Source organism: Nuphar pumila, chromosome 9 (assembly GCF_984573655.1).
Source record: "Nuphar pumila chromosome 9, dmNupPumi1.hap1.1, whole genome shotgun sequence".
NCBI lineage: Eukaryota > Viridiplantae > Streptophyta > Magnoliopsida > Nymphaeales > Nymphaeaceae > Nuphar > Nuphar pumila.
Genome location: NC_143257.1, coordinates 56,723,940 through 56,740,350, shown reverse-complemented (window position 1 = coordinate 56,740,350; position 16,411 = coordinate 56,723,940). Strand labels below are relative to the sequence as shown.

The window sequence follows — 16,411 nt, the reverse complement described above, 5'->3', positions numbered from 1 at the left end:
AATCCAGGGTTTGAACTGGTGCTATTTTAGAATCCAACATTCGTACTGGCATATTTTCCAAAAATCCAGTGCTCGTACTGGCACATTCCCAAACCCCAGTGCTTATACTGGTATTCTTCCAAAATCTAACCCCGTGTTAGTATTCAATCATACCGATCAATCTTCTAGGTTCACTCCTCGTACGAACCTCTCATCAAAATCCAATTTCCAATTTTGACATTCGGGTCACCCAATTTCCAATTTTCAATTGTCATTTCCAGTCACCAAATTCTCAATTTCGACTGTCAGGTCATCCAATTTCCAATTTTAACCTTCTGGTCATCCAATTTGGACCCTCGGGTCAAGCCATTTTGATCTTTGAGTCAACCAATTCTCAATTCCGACCGTTGGGTCACTCAATTGCCAGTTTTGACATTCGGATCACTTAATTCCCAATTTTCAATTTCGATCATTAGGTCATCAAATTTCAAACCTTCGGGTTACCAAGTCTATCTTAATCATTTTCAACCTGCGGGTCACCTTTGCCAATCATGGTCGTATTCATTCCGACTATTGGCCCAATATCAAAATTTCAATCATTTTCTCTTGCGAGAGACCCTTTCTAGGGAGAGTTCGAGGGAGCTCGTTCTTCTGGCATGCTATCCAATTCGTTCACTTAGCCCCTTTTCAGGGAGAGTTTGAAGGGACTCGTGTCTTTGTGAACCGTTTGCAAAATAATTTCCAATTTCACACAAGGAACCCTTTTGTAGGGAGAGACTCGACGGAGACTCGCATTCCTTGTGGCCCCCCAATTTTCATACTAGGCCATTTTCGTCATGGAGAACCCTCTTCTTAGGGAGAGTGTGATGGACTCGTTCCTTTCATGACCCAATTTTTCGACCTCATTATTATCGGCCCTTTTTCCATAAGAGAAGCCTAATATTATGGAGCTTTGATGAAAGCTCAATTTCTCTTCGAAAGTTCGTTTTGCAAACACTTCCACTTTTAGAGAAGAGAGCAATAATTTTCATTTTCCATTCAGGTAAGGGCTAAGTCTGAGTCTTCTCCTTTGGGGAAAGGAGCGGATAATTTTTGTCACGGATGTGTTAAGCCGGACCTCAAATGCTCTCTTTCGCCAAGGATTTTAAGAACATTTTGTCAATTTGTCAATCAATTACTTGTTGATTTCGAAATCTTTATTGCAAAAATCTTTGCCTCAAAACACCTTCAACATTACTTCCAAAGAGGCAAGACTTTTGATAAAAATTCAAAATTCAAATTATTTCCATGGACCAACCAAAAGGATGAAGGATAAATCCTCGATATGGCCAGAAAAGAAGATTCAATGTTTTGCAAAGCCATAGAATGACTAATATTGATTGCAGTCAATGGCACATCTTTAAAGACCATTCTTGTGAAATGAGGCAGTGAAAATATCCTGAGCGCTAGAAAAAAGAGAGAATTCACCCAAGCCCTGTCTCCTCAAAATCACCTAAGTTGCAATTAAATATCCGCAAAAAGGATCTCTCAATTGTCGTCAAGATGAAGGCGAATTAAGCGAGTAGACCTCCGGGGCCAAAGAAGATTTGAAACATCTCCAAGATGACGGAGTTTGTGATGGATCCTTCCAAGGAAAGTCCAAAGCACTGTCGAGATGAAGGCAGATGCGATGAACCTCCCGACAATCCCTAAAAAATATTTAATTTCCACTATCATCCAAAGATCTCCAACCAATGAGCCAACATCATCAACATAACCCCTAGAGCAAAGAAGGATCGAAACATCTCTAAGTTGAAGGAGTTTGTGACGTACCCTTCTAAAAAGAGAGCAAGAGAGGGAAAAGAAAGAGAGAAAAGTTAGGACATCTCTAAAATAAAGGATGATGTAATAAACTCTCCCGAAGCCCAAAAACGTGCAGAAAGATTATCATGAGAGAAGCTCCCAGGATATCAAACTGCCAAATCTATCAAGAATCTTCTTTAAATTTGTGAAATTCTATTATCAATATTCTTTCATCAATTGCTTTCATAATATTAAATTCTCACTTTCCTGTTCATATCAAGGAAATTGATAGCTTCCTTAAAGAAGGACAATCGCAAGCAATTTGAATTTTGAATCTTGATTTTATGAAGTCAAACTCGTTTGGAGGTAATACTTCAGGTAGAAAAGAAGGAATATCTTTGCAACAATGTGCATCATTTTCAAATACTTTGAATCAACAACAGAATTATCAACATTTTGACAATATTTTCTAGCTATCTTGACGTAGAGTGAGAGCTTGATGTCCGTTTTGACATATCCCGACACCAATTTTCAATCCCTCTTTAGGACTTGATTACGAGAGTTTTCAAGATTCCTTCCCTTCTTTTATAATCTGAGCGCTTAGGCTCTCAGATTCACACACTTCCCTGTGTCCCCACTGTCCAACCACAGACAGTCCAATTTCGGTTCGAGGTCAAACCACCAATCATTTTCTCGCACAAGGCAATTTCAAAAGCCATTTAGTCTCAGCGATGAGACGCCCAAGATCAATCCCTTTTTAAAGCTTTAGAGACCCCATTTTTCCTTCTTTTTGCAAAACCCCTAACAGATTTATTGTGCAAAATCCAAAGGTTCCATCATGGTCTCTTCCTTTGAGGATTCCATTCATTTTCCGCCCGATCAGGTTAAGGGTATAAACCTGAGCCTCATTTAAGGAGGTATTTCATTTTCCGCCCGATCAAGTTAAGGGTATAAACCTGAGCCTCATTTAAGGAGGTATTTCATTTTCCGCCCGATTAGGTTAAGGGTATAAACTTGAGCCTCATTTAAGGAGGTATTTCATTTTCTGCCCGATCAGGTTAAGGGTATAAACCTGAGCCTCCTTTGATGAGGTATTTCATTTTTTCGCTCGATCAGGATAAGGGTATAAACCTGAGCCTCATTTGATGAGGTATTTCATTCTTCTGCCCAATCAGGATAAGGGTATAAACCTGAGCCTCATTCGGTGAGGTATTCATTTTTCCACCCGATCAGGTTAAGGGTACGAACCTGAGCCTCATTTGATGAGGTATTCCATTTTCTGCCCAATCAGGTTAAGGGCACAAACCTGAGTCTCATTTCAATGAGATATTCTATTCCCTAATCAGGTTAAGGATCAAACCTAAGCTTTTTCCCATGCAAAGCATTTTTTGTCCCATCTAGGTTAAAAGAAAAAACCTGAACTTCACCGCCACAGAGCAAATCTATTCATCTCTATTCTCCATTTCATATCTACCATCTTCACCAGGCTAATATCTCTATACCAGTCAGATCCTTCTAACTAGGGCATTTTATATAGCCCAAATTTGGTGTGTTTTCTTTGCCACTAAGCTCGGCCACAAGCCGGCTTAGCAGCAAAGAGGGGCATCTGTAAACACCCCAAATTTTCACTCACCTTTTTGATATCTCCACCAATCATCACATTTTGGTTCTCCGAGATCACTGGAGGGAAAAATGGTCATTTCTGAGATTGGACTTTGCAGAAAGTCCAAAATTTTATTCCCGAGTCTCAAAATTTCTCTATTTAGGCTCAGAAATATCTTCAAATTACAAATTTTCAAAATCCTATTCTTGACAAGAAGCTAGAATTTCCAATTCCTGATTCAGAGTGGCATTTCATGAGACATGTCTTTGCATATCATCACATGAGCATTTCATATCATTTCACTGCACAACATGTCATTTCGAGATCCAGAATTCTCAATTTTCAAAATTATCAATCCAGATTCAGATTTTAACTTTTTCAAAATTGATTTCAAATCCCTGGGTTTTTCAAAATTGTCAGTTTCCCCCATCTTAACCCCCAGGACTCTGAATTACAAAAGTTTTCTCGGGAAAACAATCTGGATATTTTGATATTGATTTTAAAATTTTGTCAGTTGGAAAGAAAGGGACACAATTCTAAATTTAGAAGATTTTATTTTAAACTTTTGCAAAAAGGCGCTGAGTTTCTTTACAAAATCTCTATCTTTTCTTTATATATATAAATTTTTTGCCCTGAAGGACCATTTTCCTTCTAAAATTTTGAAATCAAACCAAATTTTACTTAGTATTTTCTAAACTAGCCTACTATTATAAAAATCCCCAAAAGAATTTATTTTGTTTTTATTTTAAATAAAATGACGTGGGACCCACCCTGAAGTGGCATCACACTCAAATTCTCAAGTATTTCTCTTATTTTCAAACAGTGCCCACACGGAGGTGGCACCAATTTATAAAACCCTCTCTTTAATTTTCAGTTTTATTTATTTTAAAAAAATAATCAGTGGGCCTACACATAGGTGGTGCCTCACTAGAGCTCCCTGCAAAGAAAAACAAAAAAATCTTTTTTTATTTCAAAAAGTTTTCAAATCTGGTTGAGGTGGCACCACCTTAAAAAAAAAGGAAACAAAACCCGTTTTACCCGGTTCTTTTTCTTTTTACTTTTTCAGCCCCAAGTGGCGCCACCGTGAAAACCTCACTTTACCTAAAAATTTTGGATAAAAATGAATTCGAATTTTCTTTAGATAAAGGAGTCCCCCCCCCCCCAAAGACGGGAGTTTTCAAAAAAATTTCAAACACTTTCGAAAACCGGTTGAAGAGCTTGGAAAAGCTCAGATTCTGTGGAGAAGTATCCCTCCAAAATCTTTAAAAGGCCCCAATTTGGTCTCATAAAGACATCACTGGAATCCCCCTTTGATTACCTTTCTTCCTTCCTTCCAGCAGGAGAAGGACCCACGACTCCAACTTTTCCAACCTCCCGAATCCCCCTGCTTTTCCTCTTGTCTTTCTTCCTTCCCCAGACCCTCTCCTCCTTTTATCACCCTTCGACGGATCGATCAAGGACAGTCAAAAAGAGCGTGATTCTCCTTTTCCCTGGAGATTCGATCCAACACTAAAAGAAGCACTTCTAGCAATCGGCTAACGGTGAGTTTATTTCTCTACTTTCCTTCGCTTGGTTTCTACTCTTCTTCACTTTCCTGATTTCCCCATCATCCCCTCCTTGTTTTTCATTGATTTAATTGAAAGCATCCTCTGTAATACCGAACTGCTAGCATAGCAGCCTCGACTTACATAAGCTACATCAAGAGAATGATCACGTTCTAACATTTGATTGCTTGTTTACATTCAATTTTGGTTTTTGATGACATTTGATTTCAGTTTGCTTATCTGGCTCATTGCTTGAATATGCTCTCTGATCTGATGAACAGAGGTCGACTCATACCTCTGTCGTCGGCTGACTATTATCAATAATATTACTTTCCATTAAGGATCGACTTAAGCCTATAATGACTAATGTAAAAAGAACATCTGGCTAGAGGTAATTCATTAGTCGAGTTACCAAAAACCCATTTCTTTTGTCTGTGTTATATTCTCATTAGTTATTTTTTTTTCTCTTCTTTTTTTTTTGTTATAATCGTCATGTGTTGCTTTATTTCCCTTTTTCCATTTCATAAAATTGTATCATCAGTTACTCCATCACACTCCGACCTCATCGGTGTCCTCTCTGACACAATGTCATCCTTTCTGGAATCATAGAAGTGGGTAAGGATAGATCGTGTTACATCCAGAGTTTAGCTTGTTCGTAATGGTGCTGCCTTACTTTGGGTGATATCTATGGCCTTGTTGTAGTATCAGACCTCTCTTTGCTCGATAGAAGACTGTGCCACCAAGATTCTAGCATCCAGGAAATAAAATGAATATATCTCTTATTGTTAGATGCTTGATACACCTGATGCTGATTAGATAAGGATACTACTAAACAAACATTCACTGCTGTCTGTGAAGAAATTAGGTATGATGGTGATAGATTCTATCTCCAAAATATTTTAATTTTCCATTTCCTATAACACTTAACTTGATTCACATGGGACTTTCTGGTGCCATTGCATTCATTCTCGTTCATGCTCTCAATGGTTGTTGAACCTGTCAATGTGATATCTGAAATATATGCAACTTGTATGATTCCTCTTTGTGTATCCTTTGCCTCAAGTCTGTGGTTTGGTAATACTGCTCATCAGTATATTTCAGTGGCCTTCATACCAATGCTTAAAGCCCTTATGCCAGTGGCAACTTTCCTAATAGCCCTTATATATGACACTGACAAATTAAGTGTACCAGGTGATGGGTATGTTTGCAGGAACTCTTAGGCTTGTCTTAATTCAAGTCCTATAGAAAAAGGGCTTGGCATTGAATTTTATTAGAAGCTTGTGTTACATAGAACCCTGCAGTTTCCTGTTTCTATCAGTGCCTTGGTCTTTGTTGGAGAAGCCTGAAATGGAAACTTCAAAAGTCCAGCTCAACTTCTGGAAAATTTCTTTTATGTTGTCTGTGCTTTAGCATTGAATTTCTCAATATTTTAGGTAATTGGAAAGGCTGGAGCTGCTGCCATTCATGTTACTGGTATTTTGCATAATTGGATATTGATGGCTCTCTCAACCGTCATCTTTCCAATTACTGTCCTGAACATTATAGGCTATGCCATCACCTATTACTTCATTTACTACATAGATAGGATTCATTGTATATTAACACAATCACTTATACATAAAGGGTTTTTTGCTTTAATCCAGCAGTAACACCTGAGCCTATTGCATTTAGGTAGCACATATAGTATATGCCCTGCATCTATCTTCCAAACCAGCTTGTTGATTCGTCCACCATGATTTCTCAGGATTTCATTTTTATTTCTTTGTCACTTGTTTTGTTTCATGTAATATCATCCTAAGATCTGTTAATCGTTTTGCATATCTCTAGAAGCACGTTCCATTCCTGTATAATATATTCATGGGCATTCCCTTTAGTCATTAATAGCATATCTTTCTTTAAATCTTGTGTCAATAGTTGCATTTGCACAACAAAATCTATTTTCTATCCCATACTGTGTCACCACCCTCTCACACTTACCTTACATTGTATCTTCATCACCAGTTTACCTCTACACCGCCAGCCACGTTTTCATAAACATCACCTATTGCTGCCAAATTGATAAAAGTAAGAGAATAGGTTTTCTGCTGATGTGGTGACCTTCAAATCATTGAAAGCCAACTCATAATAGTAGGCCTAAACTTAATTTAACTCAACAAAACGCTGATGTTATCTGCTGGTTGTCTACATATTGTTCAGGTCTCTACTCCTACCCATCTTTTGCAATCCATCCACTATTGTGTTTTGCTTCAACCTATTGATATTATCCCCCAGCCACTACCCCATACACTTCACAATGTCAACCATCTGAAGCACCACGGCTTACCACTATACCGGCCCATATGCCTATTGTCCAGTAGATTGCCATTTCCTGTGTATGTCTGCATCCTATTGTAGATCATCAAATTTTGTTATATGTTATTACATCCCTTAGCATATTTGCATGATTTATATTCCAGTATATCATTATACATGGCATCTGTATAGTACATATATAAATATGATCATTTCGCATGTTCTCAATTATAAGGATATATATATATATATATATATATATATATATATATATATATATATATATATATATATATATATATATATATATATATATGTTTTCCTGAGCATTTTCTTTCATTGTAATATTATCATATGCCTTTAGGTAGATGTAATTTTCATGTTGATTTTAATGAAGATAGTTTCACATGTAGATTTCATTCAGTGCAATTTTAAGTGTTTAGGCCCATATATGTATAATCCTTCTTTAGTTTTAGCATGACTTCTAGATATTTTCATATGCATTCCCGATCATTCTATACATTCGCATGTTTCTACTGCAATTCATGTAAAATCACTTGTGTATTGTCATCAACATGGGATTTTCAATCTCCTCTCTGCATATTGTATTCCTTGTATCCAATCTCATTTGCAAAAAAATTTGGAAGATGTGACTTCTTTGGGGCTCTATATATTTATTTATTTTTGCTTTATGTCCGAGATGTAATAATCAAATTTGGAATAATATTTACTTTTACTGCTTAGATTAGGATGCATATCATAGAGTTTGAATTTCTGCAATACCATGATTGTGTGATTCATGCATCGTATTTTAAAGTCACTGTGGATAAACACGAATGGCACGTGCACCAACTCTTAGGGAGTTGATGAACTCGGTGGAGTCCATATTTACGGCCCTAGTCAGAATATGGACGAGACCCAGATTCAGCATCTTTCTACCAGTCACACGAAGCCTACACTCTTAGGCTATCTTCCAAAATTCACTACATATCTTTGAATTTTACAAAATATTTTAGAATTAACTAAGTAAGTTACAAGCATATTTACGGCCATAGTCGGAATATGTGGTAATTCTACCTTATTTAATTCTAAAATTGCATGTTTTCCTGAAAAGATGTTTTCACAAAGATACATTCATCCATTCAAATCATTTGCATCATGAAATTACATGCATTTCTCAAACTTTTTCTCAAGAAAATTTCATTACAAGGAAATCGATTACTCAAGAAACTCTGAAAATTTCCAAAGTTGGATTTTCCCAAGTCCAGTTTTTCACGATTTTCCCTGGAAAATGTTCTTTTCTTAAGATTCATTTGCAAAAGGAGTTTCTCATCATTCTCAAGAATCAAAATCGATTTTCAAATACTTCAAGGCTGAGATTCTCAGGATTTCAGTTTCCTGAGTTTTGATTTCTTTTCTCAAAAGAGTTTTCCTATGAATCTTCAATCATTTTCCAAAGAAAATTTTGAAATTTGGAGTTTTTCGGACAAGCATTCTCCCTTCAAATGTTTGCCTTTTCTCAAGAACCCTTTCCATTTTCCAAGGATTTCCATCCATTCATGATTTCCCCAAATCTTTATAAACTTTCTTATGATTTTGAAATCCTTTTATTTGAGTTTCTTGAGAAATTGATTTCCATCTTTTGCCTTAGAAATATTTTCCAACTCCAAAACATTTTCCAAGCATACATCATGTTTTCCAACTTGCATTTTATAAAATTTCATAGCACATCCCTGAATTCTCTGTGCATTTAGGATAGAATACGATTTTGATAATTTAGCTAAGTCAAGCATACATTTGGTCCTTGGTTTGATTACCCCTGTTAAAGGCGGCAGGAATGGTCGAACCTCGTACTGATAGGTCGAGCCCCATCCTATGGATTTTTCCGCTATTTTCAAAACGGAGGCGAGTATTTCAAATCATTTTCAAAACTTTGGTCAAGTTTGACTCGCGGAAATGTTTTCCCCTCTCTCTCGCAGGAAAGGGAAGAAATTTTGCGACGATAACACTAAGGTAATGGCTTCCCAACATCCTTGAGCACCTACCGATATACAATTTGGAAAATAGGAATTGAAATGGGAATCTTGAGATCCATATGAAATTTGAAAATGGAATTGAGTTTGGAATTTGGAAATCAATTTGGAAAATGGAATTGGATTCAAAAATCTGGAATCCAAGATGGAATTGGATTTGAGAAATCCAAATAGAATTTGAAAATATATTTGGATTTGAGAAATCCAGATGAAAACAAAGGAGTTGGTTTTGAGAATCCAGATTTAATTTGATTTTGGAAGTGGATTTGAGAAATCCTAAATCGATTTTGATTTTGGAAAGGAAAGGAGGATGAAATTTGGGAAAAAATGATTTTCAAAGAAAATACCAAGTTCTAATTTAAGATTTAAGAGATAAGACTTTGAATTTTGGAACTTTGAGAAATAAAGAATAAAACTTGAATTCAGACTTGAATTCTAAAATGAGGAGATGAATCTAGGATTTCAAAGTTTGAATTGAACTTTGAAGTTTGATCTGGAATATTGAGTTAAATTTGAAATTGAATCTTGATTCTGAAAATGAATTTGGAATTTCAAAGTTGAATTGAAATTTGATTTGAGTTGAAAATTGAATTTTTAATCTAGAAATGAATTTGAAATTTCAAAGTTGAATTGAACTTTGAAATTGGGATATTGAAGTCTGAACTTTAAAAATAAGATAAAATTGCAGATAGAAAGATGAATTTGAATTTACAGATAAGAATTGCAGATTGATTTGATAAATGAGGAAAACATTTGGATATTTATCTCAAAATTACTTGGATTTTTGAAGATAATTTGAAATAATATGAAAAAGAATGCAATTCTATCCTAGATATATTTCATTCTTTAAGAGAACTAAAATAAGATTAATATTATAATACATTCATGACTATGATCATAGATGTATTATAAAATAATCTGTATTTAAATTCAGATAAAGAATAAAATACATTTTGATGCCTTTAGAGGGTTTGAAATGAAATTAACCTTCAATATATACTGACCATGGCCATGAATATATATATTAAGTTAATTTGCAAGTCAAACTCTGATAAGAGAAGAAAATGTTTAGAAAATATGATGATTTTTGAAAGAGACCCAAGTGTGGATCCAATGTTATTCCATAAAAGATAAAAATCCTAAGCATTGTTCACATTTTGACTATGACCATCAATGTGAATCATTTGCTTAGGATTAATTATCTATTATTGGAATGGTGCACGTGCCATTTGTGTTTCACCATTGTGGATTTTCAAAACTAAAAGAAAATAATATGAAACTGGTAATTCATGATATTTACATGCTCATACATTCTAATCTAATACAGGAAAATGAAAAGTCTCATTGATATCTAACTATTACAATTTTGGATTGGAATTGAAATGATAACATTCCTAACTTTAAGAAGAAAATTGGCATTCTCTAAATTTTCCTGCAAAACAGAGTTAGTATGAGGCAAGAATAGAAGAATATGAAAATACCATGTTTAAAGACTCCATATATATATATATAAACATGCCTAGACTAATGAAAGATTTCTATATGAAGACATAATGCATCATATGGCTAAGGCAGTGATTGCAGAGATGCATGGGTGTTGGAGGGTGTATGTTGCTGAAGAAGTATAAGGAGGCATTATGACGTGGGATGCTACAATGGTAATCGCAGAGAATAGTTGGGATTGAAGTAGAGGATGTAGTGAAATATGTAGCAGTGAAGGGTAGGTGCTGAAGGGAGATAGTGCAGTGTGGTGAAGGTATGCAACAAGTGTAATGATGTTGTAAGGAAAGAGGTTGTGGGTAACAAAATGGATAGTGTAATCAGTGTGGTGGAAAGGGTGGTATGAGTGATATAGTGGCTGGAGCTAATTGGAGGTGTAACAGTGGTGATTGATATTACAGGTAGGATACATGCTATGCAGTAGATGTGGTGCTGCAAAAGGGACTGTAGCAAAGGGGAATAGTATTGATGCAATGGTGTGTGAAGTTGTGATATGGTGACAAATATGTTGAAAGTGAATGTATGGAAGCGCAGGGCAATGGGGATGGTGATGACACAGGTGCTAAATGGTGCATTTAGCAATGTAGCTAGGTGAAGAAGTATGATGATGGTAATGTAGGTGAGTTGAATGTTTATGGAGGTGCAAGTGTTTGCTGAAAAAACGTTAACAACAAGTGTATTGTATAGGGTAGTGCAGGGGATGGATGAAAATAGCAGTGATGGGGTGAAGAGTATTGACAGCAGGGGCTGCATAGGTGGGTATGTTGTGAGGTACTTGTGAAGGAGGTGCAAGAGGAATGGGTAGTGATGGCGATGGAGATGTCAAGGCATGACCAGCTGTGATAGCAATGTGATCATGCAAAAATTTTCCTCTCATTCCTCTTTTCCTTCTCTTTGCCTTTCTAGCCTCTATTCCCTTTTGAGGGGAAATAAAAGATAGAAAAGAAGATAGAAGAGAAAAGAAAGAAGCGAGAGGAACTCTTTTGCAAGGTCTCATTTGACCAAAGAAATGTTTTGAAAAATCACTCATCTCCGTTTTGAAAATTTGCAAGAAAAATGGAGAGACGGGATTCGCTCGTCGGTACGAGGTTCGACCATTCCTTGCGCCTTTACCAGGGGTAATCGAACCAATGATCGAATTTATGCTTTTTGCTTTGCTTAAATATCATCTAAGAATTTATTCTAAGTCTAAAATGCACAAAGACTCATGTTTGTGCAATGCAAATGCAGAAATGTATGCTTTTTTAGAAAATAATTTAGAAATTTTGGGATTTTCCAAGTGATTCTGAAATAAATTTGCTAACGGAGTGAAGAAATGATTCAGAGGGGGTTGAAATTGATTTGAAGAAGTTAGATTTTGAATCTAACTCAGAACTTGAAATAAAATTGGAAGAAGAGACTTGAAATTCCCAAGTCTCAGAATGATCAGAATTTGGAAAGATAAGTCTTCAGATGAAGAGAAAAGGAAAGCAGAATTGAAATTTTGAAATAGGAATGAATTTTCAAAGTCATAATAGACTTTGAATTTGGATCAATTTTGAAAAGGAAATTTTGAATTCAAGACCTAAAAAAGGAAGTGAATTTGAATTCATATTTTGAGAGATAGACTTAAAATTAGCTTTATAAATGAGAATTGGAAATTGTACTAGATTTGAAATCCATAATGGAATTTTGATCTAAAATCTGGAATGGATTTTTGATCTGAAATCTGGCATCCAAGATGGAACTGAATCCGAAATCCTAAATGGAATTGGATCCGAAGTCTGGAATCCAAAATGGAATTGAATTCGAGATCTGGAATCCTAGCTGGAATTGGATCTGAAGTCTGGAATCCAAGATGGAATTGAATCTGAGATCTGGAATCCTAAATGGAATTGGATCCGAAGTCTAGAATCCAAAATGGAGTTGGATCCGAAGTCTGAAATCCTAAATGGGATTGGATTTAAAGTCTGGAATCCAAAATTGAGTTGGATCCGAAGTCTGGAATCCTAAATGGGATTGGATTCAAAGTCTGGAATCCAAAATAGAGTTGGATCCGAAATCTGGAATCCAAGATGGACTTGGATTTGAAAATCTGAATCCAGGGTGGAATTGGATTCTAAATCTAGAATCCAAGGGAGAATTGGATTTCGAAAAAAATCCAAATGGAACTTTTAAAGATGAATCTAGGTTTTGGAAACCGAGATTGAATTTAAAACTGAGAAAAAAAATTGATTTTTGAGATTCCGAATTAATCTCAAATCCTTGACTTTGAATTGAGAATCAAGACTTATTGAGAAATAAAGGATAAACTTGATTTAAAGCTTGAGTTTTTTAAATCAGAAGATGAATCAGGAGTTTCAAAGTTAAATTGAACTTTGAAATTTGATCTGAAATGATAAATTGAAATTTGATCTGAAATGATAAATTGAAATTGAATCCTGAAAATGAATGTGAAATTTCAAAGTTGATTTGAACTTTGAAATTTGATTTGAATTGGAAATTGAATTTTGAATATACAAATGAATTTAAAATTTCAAAGTCAAATTGGACTTTGAAATTGAAGTTTGATTTTTGAAATGAGATAGAATTGAGAATAAAAAGATGAATTTGAAATAAGAATTGAAGATTGATTTCAGAAATGAGGAAGATATTTGAAGAATATATCTCAAAATTCCTTGGATTTTGAAAAGGAATGTTTGAAAATATGATGTAATTCTAGCCTAAATGATGAAATGAATTAAAGAATTTTGAAATTGAATTTGAAAAGCATATTTCATTCTTTAAGTGAATTAAAATAAGATTGAAGATATAATACATCCCTGACTATGGTCATTGAATGTATTATAATAGTCATATTTAAATTCAAGTGAAGAGTAAAATACATTTTGGTGTCTTTTATAGAGTTTGAAATGAAATTAACTCTCAATATATCCTGGTTGTGACCATTGATATATATCTTGAGTTAATATTAAGTCAAACTCTATTAAAGGAAGAAAATATTTGAAAACATGATGATTTTTTGGAAAGGATCCAGTGTGGACCCAATGTTATTCCATAAAAGATGAAAATCCTAAGTTTTGTTCACATCTTGACTATGGCCATTGATGCAAATCATCAACTTAGGATTTAATCACCTCCTATTAGAATGGTGCACATGTCATTCGTGTTCCCATTCATGAATTTTTAAAAAAGTAAAAGCAAAATGATATGAAACAAGCAATTTATGGCACTTACATGCTTATACATTCTAATCTAGTGCAGGAAATGTAATTTCTCATTATAATCTGGCTATTACAATTATTGGACTGAAATTGAAATGATAAAATCCCAGTCTAAGAGAGTAAATCACTATTTTTCACGCATCCCTGCAAAACAAGATTAGCATGAGGCAAAGCATGGAAAAGGAAAACTGAGGGACTATTTTGGAACTAAAAGGCATGTTATATGTGCTCACAGAAACACAAATATAATGATAGTATGTGCATGATATGTAGAGGATCTAATACTATAAGGTAAAATATCAAATGAGGTGTTATGCACATGTGAAATGGAGGAGCATTACAGTGGCTATACAAATGCACCCTTACTGTGAAGCTATATAGTGCAGAGAAGGTGCAGTCTAAGTGTGACAGCTAATGACATACTAATGTTGTATGCGAGAACTTAGGTGAATGGTGGTGATAAGGTTGTTGATGATATGATGTTGTTGATATATGGAGGATATGAGTTGTCGGTGAGTGTTCAAAGGGTGGAAGGTGCTGGTTGGGAGTGAATGCTTGATGCGGATTTATTGTTGTATTTTCAGCAATGAAGTGAATGTGTGCTGCCAATGTGTTGGGGTGATCGTGGCAGCAACGATAATATGAGCTGGTGCACAGGTGGGAGGTAATGGAATGTAGGGGATTAGTGCAGAAATGTTGTAGGGGCATGGTGAGAAGTTTATTGTAGAAGCTAGTGTAGGTAGTATGAAAGTGTGGTGGTAACAGATGTTGTAGGGGTTACAACAAGTAGGAGTGTGGGTTGGAGGTGTAAGTTGCTAATGGTGGATGGTGGCTGTGAGTGTGATGAAATGAGTGCAGATGACAGTGATGAATGTGGTGAGCTGGATGCAAAGGAGGTAGAACCAAATGCTAATGTGATGTGAAAATATAACATACATGCTTGATGATGTTCTGTTTTGACTATTTGAAGTCAATGGAGCAAGAGGTGTTTATGATATACTAAAAATAAATGGAACTCTACAGGTGACAAGTGCAGGAAATATACAAGTGTTAGTATGTATGGCAGATGATATGCAATGAGTGTGAGATGTGGCAGCTGAAGGGATCTTCACTGAGAATGGTTCCAATATTCACATCGGTGTCAACAAGATGTGGTTGTAAAGGATATGCAATCAAGCAGTAGAGTGGTTCATTGTGCCCACCTATGAATTTCGCTAAGATATTTAAAATATCCTCATCCAGTGAGATACATACCTGAATAATGGCAATTGAAGCTGTACTGGCAACAGTAGCAACAGCTTGAGCAACAATTGATACAACTTCTTTAGTTTTTTTTAACCTGTTTTAGGAACAAATGGAGTTCTAGGAGCTATTGTGGGCCCAACAAAACATATCTATCGCAGCATATATCTTTTCAGAACTGTTCACCGAATGATTGAATAGGCATCACGGGACATGGAGGTACCGATATGCTTCTTTGTCTGCTTAGTATGCATCAGCTCCAGTGTATCCACCTTTGACCTTCTGATTTCGAAAATCTAGAGCTAGTACTTCCTAGAGTTGGATCAGATGGGTTTGCCAGCTGAAGGTTGAGCAACTTAAGTTTCTTTTCGACAATATATATGACAGAATGTTTCCCTTCCACTAGGTGATGTTGGTAAGGAAGCTGCTATGTAGTTGGTGGTGGCAATGGGCTGGTATTGGAAATGTAATTAGGTATGGCAGATGTTAGACACTAGAAGTTAGTTGTATTAAAAAAAAACAACAAAAACAAAAATTGGGAGACCATCTGGGCTGTATGCCATCGAGGCATAACTTTTTTTTTAGTCACAGAGGATTCATAACCCCAGTTACAGCTTTAAAACACTCTGTGTAAAGCTACAAGCAACAAGGCAGAAAGCTCCAAACAAAAGAAAGAAAGAAAGAAATAGAGGCGGTGGGATAGTATGAAAAGGATGAAACAGGTAAATGCATAGATGGAATTGATTAACAAGCTAAAAAAAATGAATGGATGCATCTTCACAGTGTATGCGGATGAAATGCGATGATTCAGTCATAAGGGAAACAAGCCCATGTAGATCTATCGCAGAGAACGTAGTTAGGATGAAATCTAGAATGAAAACAAAACTACATGGATGCAGAAAGAGGGAGGCCAATAAATGACATTCTTGATACATGAACATATGAACATAGAATGGACACAATGTTGCCATATCGGTTTGAATGCTTAAATGAAGGTGCTCAAGATCGGGTTGCAATCATACATATATCAAGTCTCCCAAGCAATAATTTCACCATATTTTAACTTGAATTACCAAAGTAAAGCCAAAAGAAAGAAAAGATTCAAACGAGAACGTAAACACTCCATTCATGCTACTGGATTACCACATAAAGGATTCTGAGATGAATAACTAATGAAATAGATTGACAAACCGTGCCCAATACTTACTATTCAATGCTCATGAGCCTCAAAAC

The 16,411-nt window shown here is 35.6% G+C and overlaps 1 pseudogene; it reads left to right on the top strand.

The window, feature by feature from the left end:
• Nucleotides 1–6,557, top strand: part of LOC149828599 (putative sugar phosphate/phosphate translocator At1g48230 pseudogene) — a 30,458-nt pseudogene extending 23,901 nt beyond the window's left edge.
• The last annotated feature ends 9,854 nt before the right edge of the window (nt 6,558–16,411 follow it).